The sequence below is a fragment of the Protomyctophum bolini genome (genome assembly GCF_963924005.1).
Source record: "Protomyctophum bolini genome assembly, chromosome: 11".
Classification (NCBI taxonomy): domain Eukaryota; kingdom Metazoa; phylum Chordata; class Actinopteri; order Myctophiformes; family Myctophidae; genus Protomyctophum; species Protomyctophum bolini.
The window spans coordinates 19,149,025-19,157,114 of NC_137872.1; the positions used below are offsets into that span (position 1 = coordinate 19,149,025).

Below are 8,090 nucleotides of genomic sequence, written 5' to 3' on the forward strand. Positions count from 1 at the left end.
AAATCACTCCAACAGAGGTCAGACGAGAAGCAGCCACGCTGGCCCTCACCGGGAAGGCACAGCTGAGTGAATCCCAGCCATCTCCTCCACAAGGTCGTCAGAGACACCACAGCACACGTGCCTCAAGTCACGGTGCCCTTTGCCACAACACACACACACCAAGTCACGGCGACCTTTGCCACAGCACACGTGCCTCAAGTCACTGTGCCCCTTTCCACAGGCCCAGGAACTGCTCCACACAACACCAGCTGACACCTCCAAGGCATCCTGGGTGAAGGCAAGACAGAGGGACCAGTGGAATACATCGAGGACCCCAAATATGTTCTTTGCCAGCACCTCCCCTGCAAGGAGTGGACAACCCTCAAAGCAGAAGTGGGACATCTTGGACAGTGCCCACTGTGAATGCGAGGATCCACTACAGACTGTGGAACACGTAATGACCATTTGCCCCAAATACCGGCCACCGAATGGTGATCGTGGCTTAGGTGACCTAGACAATGACACATTGTACTGGCTTGCTGCAACAGAGCTGAAGTTCTATAGACATACGGCAGAAGATGTTTAAGAAACTTATTTTTTGTAATTTCTTCATTTTTTCGGCAAACCTTTGTGGCATTTCATTTATGGAACATGTGGATGTTTCTTTATTGGTGAAGTTTTAGTGCCACTTGTGGCATTCTTTGAAATGTATTGACACGTTTGATATATGTTTGTTAGGGATGTCCGATATTATCGGCCGATAAAGGCATTAAAAATTAATAACCCTAACCCTTAATTTTACTTTATTTATTCTTTTACATTAAAAACATCTACAAGCTCACAATACAATAAGACACATGTGAGCTTGTGAGAGATTAGATCATTTTAGATGAGACATTTTGCATAATGAGTAATTATTAATAATTACTTTTGGTATTTTAAGTACATTTTATACCAAAACCTTTGCTCGAGTACATGTTGAATTGTAACAGAGTATTTCTATATTGCAGTATTGCCTACTTTTATTTAAGTAAAAAGTTTGAGTTATGTTTCCACCACTGGAAAAAGCCTGCATATAATATATATATCGGTATCTGTTGATATCGGCAATTAGGAGTTGGACAATATCCAACACTGACTGTCAGACATCCCTTGATTTGTGTGATTTTTTAGTGAGTTTGTGGCATTTTGTTTGTATGTTTTGTGAACGACCAAAGAGCACACCCAGTATGTATCACAAGGCTATTCCACCAGTCAGGTGTACTTATACATCTCATAAGCGGCCATGAACTAAACACTACAGATATCACAATTTGACTTTGGCAGCAGCAAGAAACGACTGATATGCAAAGCTCTTCAGCCATGCTTCTCTCTATACAAACACTCATAATGTCCACATGGACATCTTAGCAGCCTGCCAGCCAGGATGGGGTGGTTCACACAGGAGACCAGGTTCAGTGTTCCAGCAGCATCTACGGTCATCTCCATCTACATCTAGAAAGAAAGAAAGACAGAGCTAATAAAAAGTACTTAAAATATTGCTTTGATGCTTATGTAACCCCCGCTAAATAAATAGATCGGACAGGATACAGAAGTATGGTACAAGCATAATAGTTTTATTTATAAATATGGTACAAAAGGCTTTTATTTGTATATCAAAAGTTAAAAGTAGCAGTTGAGATGACTTATAAAATGTGGAAGAATGGTTGTTTCACAAAATACAGCATTAATAAAATAACAAGGAAAAGGGACAACAGTCCTTTACAGGGCCGTTTCAACTTGAACCTATGGACAAACCAGAGTCAGTAATGTGCACAGAATAGCTACATCCATTATGCATTGACCAAACAGCTGAACTCTACTGATTACAATATATCCCATATAATGCCCAACAGTTACCATTTCATGCAGCATAATATATGATAATAACAATAATACAGAACAGAAATCATAATACTAGGCAACACAACCAAAAGTATCGCCTTACCAGGTATCGTAACTCTAAACACATGCACTGTCTTTCACTGGCGTCATACAGGCCAACATCTCCACCTGTTGCTGTTACAATGATACAGTAGACCATTCAACAAAACGCCGCACATTATTCCATCGTTCTGCCCTGCACAAACACACATACGGCAGTAGGCTACTCACATTCCTCACGTTAATGTCCTACACCGAATGGAGAAGGCACACCCCAAACATTTGTCTGTGAACCTCCCAGGCTACACTACAGGCACTGCAGAAGTGTGGTGTAGACCTGACAATGACAATACTCTCATTTTTAGAATAGATCATACAAAACATATTTAACGAGCATATAGGCTTACAAAAGGAGCATATAGGCTTACCAAATGACAAGTCTGCAGCCGAGCATACCTCTCACAACGCATGAACGTTACGGCGTTTGTGAGACCCACAACTGACGTCCTGTCATCTGCCTTCCAGAACATCCTTAAATATACGTCTCACTTAGGACTCTACTACCCTCTAGGGGTTACACTTATATCAATTAAGCTGTTTTTGTATTAGCAAACACATGGACAGGCCTCTTTCATACTGGAGTAATTCATCCGCTTCATTTACAGACATCAGTAAAACGTGACGTCTGTATTTAGAATACAACAGCAGCGCTTATTTTCCAGATCCAAACTTAGCATTGCACAAAGCTTGCTTAATAGCGACATCAATTCATTCCAATCCACATTAAATATCGCGCTCTGCGCGTTCATTCATCCGTATGGTATCGCTCATTTCATTAGCTTCAATAGCGTGATACATCCATTATGGTTAGAGTTAGATCCTTCCAATCGATCCAATTTCAATACTTGTGTCCGTATCAGAGTAAAGATTTCAACTTGAATGTATAGGGCCAATATGCCTTTCTTTCTTTTATCACCAGAGATATACGGTTTAACAATGTGCTCACACTTTGGGACTTGGGCGTCTTGTTGTTTACTCACTTGTAGTTGTTTGTCGATGGTGATTGATGATGACTGCAACAGTTTGATATTATGGTAGGTGTCACTCCCTCCATGAACGAGTCAGTCGTTTCTGTTTACTGATGATTTTATTGAGCTCTCACTCTCTCAATAGACCAACGTCAAAACTGATGAACACACAATGAATAAACAACGATCAGTACATGAACAAATTTAAGCACATGAACATGACAATATAATGCATACATGAACACATGGATTTACCTCACTGGCTGCATAAGGGGAATGAAGGGAATGGAATGACAGGAAACCCATATGAACAACAACAAACGTCAAACTGTAACAAAAACAAATCGCATCAATTAAACTCATATACAAATCAAACATACACCTTAAATGTTGACAAAGAACGTAAAACATTGGTTCAGAAACAAACAAACAAACCTTGGTTAATGACACGCTTCTCTCAAACAATTCATGTCCTTCCGTCTACACGGAGGCTTGACAAACAATGTTGTGAGCCATCGCTGGTTCAACACCAAATAAGGACATGGCACCGGACGTGACGTAATTCCAAATTACCTTTCCCAATATAATGTGAAAAAAACAAAATAATGACAGAAACATATTTCTGGCAGCCAAAGTAGGAGTTTGTGTTGTGTGAGTGTAATGGTTTCAAAATAAACGGGGCAAACAAAACAAGAACAGGCTCCAGACAAACTAAATAAAGGTCTCAAAAAACAGACGAGCGCAGGGTTCAATAAACAAATAATAAAGTACTTTTCTTTCTTGCTTTAGACTGCGCTGTTTGTGCGTTGCGTGCGAGCTGTTGAAATCTGTGTCTCTGCTCCGCTCGGCCGCGACAGTCCCCCCCCCCCCTCTTTACCCAAAGTAGGCTACCAGTGAAAACATCAACTTTTTTTTTCTTTTTCCCACTGCTGCGGGGAGGGGGGGGGGGGCTGCGGGGAGCCCCCATGAGGATCATCAGAACTCTTCGGCTCATTTTTATTCTGTAATACATATTACGTACACTTATGTTTGTCTTTTAGTTAGACAGACTGTAGGCTATATCTTTTCCTTGAAGTCTTTATTCTGTAGGCTACGCTACAGATTAGTAATAATTCAAATAAATGACTTAAGAATAAAGATCGCATATTATTGTAATTTCACCGGATTTATAAAAGTCAAAGTCCGCTTGGATCAGTCGCAAGTCGCAACCCGAGGATCAATAAATATGTCTCCACTCTCCAGTATTAATTTCTTTCTTTTCCTTGCTTGGTAAACTTTAGTTCAGAGAAGAGTTCATTCTACCACCGGTTATTCACGATTATATACTTGAAGTTCAACTACAGTCACATTATCAAACAGCGAAGATCCAGCTCCAAAAAGCCGGTTGCCGTCCATTGTACTCAGGCACGGACGGGGTTCGAACCCGCGATCTTCGGTTTACGAGACCGACGCCTTACCACTTGGCCACCGCGCCTGGTAGCGAGCTGAACTCAGGGCATAAACCTTAAAGGTACACCGGCACCAAGGACAGTGATATATTTCTGCGTTGACGTCGTTATCGCCGAGGGTTACACTTTATTCAGCAATCGCTACTTTAATGTGACGTTAAAACAACTTTACTAAAGTGTCACGCGCACGGGGGGGTGGCACGGCGCGCACCCGCGCACGGAATCACCACCACAACCCGGATGTGTGTCAGGGTGCAGGATGACAGCTGGGTTAGACCGGGCTCAGTTGGTTAGACTGCGATCCGTCTGTGAATCCGGTCTAGAGGGGACACGGAGACGGTCTGTGTGTGTGCATCTATGTGTGAGTGGAAATGACAGGACGTGGGCTGGCCCAAGAGCGGATATGAGTCCTGAACAGCAAATCGAAACAACCGTGATTCCAGCCTGGCTGTTATGTTACAGCTGGGGCTCAGCCCTAATTCGCTGGCTGCGCGTGTCACAGCTATAAATAAATAATCCTGTTGAAATGTTTGCATTAAAACAACAATGTAGATGACCTGGGATTGAAGCCTGTGTGCTGTCATATAGCTGCCTGTTCGCGTGTGTTAACGACTCATGTGGTGGTAAGTTGGGCTGATACACGAATCAAATGGGAGTGACCTGATGTGCTACGTTTATTAGCCGGAAAGCTATTGTATAGCAGCTACGAGCCTCCCTCCTACGTTATTTATTTATCATTCTGTTACACAGTAGCTGAAAACCTGCTGTTTAAGATGTTTATTCTGCATTATTATGCGGAGCCTGGGTGATTGTTGAAAATGGGCTGCTCTAACTACATAGCTCACCATTAGAAAACAAGTAAAATAAGAGTAAAAACCAATAAGAACAACATAATTGCTTGTTTGGTTAATTGGTTCTCACAAATGGTCATTATATGATGGCACAATTTCTAAGCTGTGTCTCAGAGGGCTGTATAGTGTATACTGTAGTGTGGACTGTTCAGAAACCGTCTACCAGTGACATCATCACATCAGTAGGCAGGTTAGGTAATTTAAAACTTGTAATACTTGTTTGTATTAATGCAAGAACAATGTCTTCTATTTTAGCATGCTAACTTACCTACAGTATTGTTAGGCACATTTATGGACTGTCCATAACACCCCAATTCAAAGAGCACTTATGGGCATCTGCAATTTTAAACTGACCCACCTTAAACAACCAACCACCCACCCACCCTTTTTTCCCCAATCAAGTATATGATGATTTATTTTGTGCATAGAAGTGTATAAGAATATATAAGTGTTATATAATATACTGTAACAATCTTATATTTCTGTCTGCTTAATCATTATTACAGTCTTTGACGGAGCCCCGCGAGTCATTTATGTTCCACAACCTGCCTTTCTGAGCCCCCCCTGTTGGCTCCGCTATGCCTCTAGTGGTAGACGCCGTGTGGGCGCTGTGGAGCATCGGAGCGGGTGTCTACGACTACGTTAAAACCTCCGCCATGGAGGAGAGAATCCACGCGCTGGAGAACGTCCTCACCATCCACCAGTGTGTGATCATGGCCCTGGTCATGGCCCTGGTCCTGCTCATGACCTACATACTGTGGAGAAAACACTGAAATGCGGGCCCAACCTGGGCCTCTCCGAACACGCTGCACAGCGCACGTTCAACCCTTCTCCATCGCGAGAGAGACGGAGACCTTCCCCAAAATCTCCAACATCTGTCCTCATCTGTGTTTGACACCCAAATGACAGAGCGATGTGACAACCTAGACTTTTAAAATGTTTAGGTGGCAGATTCTCAAACCTTTGGAGTCCCAGTTTGATATGTATTAGGCTACGGACTCCCATTTTATTCATTTCTGGGACCCCGATGTACACAGTGGATATTTAACTCTTGAGGGTGTGCAAATGGAACCAAAAGGACCAGTAACGTGTCCGTTTGGTCCCATTTGCACACTCAGAGTAGCAGACCTGTAAGGTTCCATTGGTGGGAATACAAGAACGCTTGCCCAAAACTGTCCGGCGACTGTTTTGGGTCATGCGTTCCGGTTACCCCTGGTGAGGACCAGTTTAGGGACTCCCAAAAAATAATACTATGGTGGGCAGGTGGCAATGTCAAATCTTGTACAAATCTGCGGAGACTTGAAATGTTAGTTTTCCGTCCATGTGTTAGAGAGGAGGAGAATATTGTTGCTCTGGCCGAAATCTTGTATCTCCATATTTCATCTTTGATGGGTTTATGTTTTTTATGTTCTCCTAAACTGTTGGACTGATCAATGGGAAGTTTCTTGTTCATACTGTCTGTCACTAGGCTAACCAATGTCTTTTCACATTGTGTTCTACTGCAGTGGTTCTCAACCTGCAGGTAGGGACCCCCAGGGATCCAAACCAAGTCCAACAACATTTTATGTCTCAACTCAACAAGGTGGGGGGTCCTCAGTTCAAATATGATTATTTTGGGGTGTCACGCCCTGAAAAGATTGAGAATCACTGTTCTACCTTTGGAAGTTTTGAACTTATCCATAAACATATTAAGAGCTGGTGACTAAATAACTACATTGAATCCATTAGAATAATTGTTTTTTCTTTTATGTGTTGCATTTCCTGAAAAGTAATGGTTTTGGACATACAAGGTTTCCACGAGTTTGTAGTAATCGGTGTGCTATAGACATCGATGGAGGTTTGGATTTCAGCACTTGAACCCCCCAAAGTGACGAAGTAGATCAGACACCTGGAAGTAAACATGGTTATGGCTTAATGCTCATTGGTCTTTATGCTAGCTTGATGCCTCATCAAGTCAAGCACAGGCTGCTATTGAACACTGAAGAGCACACATTTTGGGTGACTGACATCTAAACATAAACACTGTAATACCTGTTACTGAATGTGATGTTTTTATACTGCTGGAGAAAAAGGGATTAACATGAGTATTCACTATTCATAGGATAACTGGTACGTTTATACAGTACTTCTATTTAATGACAGACTTTACATGTAAAGTGATGTTACTTACGTGTAACATGCTGAAAATACCCAATGCCCAAGCTCACAATGCATTGTTGTGATGTATTGTGAGGTTGCAGATCTGCACTTTTTGGCAAGCGACACTGACCCCATGATACGAATAAATACAAATCAGGCTTTACTTACTGCTGTAATGTCTCACCTTGTGGGTTTCAATGTGTAATTGCTGCTCCAAGTAACTGGGACAAAACATTACAGTACCATGACCATATTGAAAGGAAACGTAACATATTTTAATATTAAATTGTACTACTCATTCATTGGTCTTCATTTGAGATTTCTCAATGTCAAGTAGGCTACAATTATCAATTATTGTCTTAGTGACTACGGTATTGGACTAATAGAAAATAGCAGATATACATGATCAACATGGTATTAATGCACCAATATGGCACCATTTTTGTGTACTTTTATTTTAATACAAACGTATCTGCCTGGGGATCAGAGAGAGATTTCAGGTAGGCTACTACAGAAAACAGCACAAATGTACAGAGCAGTAGGCTAATACTGTACGTATCATTTTAAGAATTTGAACTGATTACCAATGATTATTTTGGTAATGGTTGCCTGTCGCTGATCTATGGCATGGGAAATCTATGTCAATATTGATACAGGAATATGTAGGATTTAGGATATCGTATCATAATGAATGGCATAGCCATAACTGTTGTCTTGTCCTG

General features: G+C 41.6%; 2 long non-coding RNA genes across 2 annotated transcripts; one reads left to right on the top strand and one right to left on the bottom strand.

Annotated features, from left to right (window-relative positions):
• Positions 1-1,339: 1,339 nt before the first annotated feature.
• On the bottom strand, positions 1,340-3,610 carry LOC308324191. Its single transcript, XR_013964895.1, has 4 exons — positions 3,366-3,610; positions 3,186-3,258; positions 2,943-3,088; positions 1,340-1,473 (listed from the first exon to the last, which is right to left on the bottom strand). It is a non-coding gene; the product is annotated as an uncharacterized lncRNA (long non-coding RNA).
• Positions 3,611-4,641: 1,031 nt separating this feature from the next.
• On the top strand, positions 4,642-7,668 carry LOC308324008. Its single transcript, XR_013964863.1, has 2 exons — positions 4,642-5,001; positions 5,736-7,668. It is a non-coding gene; the product is annotated as an uncharacterized lncRNA (long non-coding RNA).
• Positions 7,669-8,090: the final 422 nt, after the last annotated feature.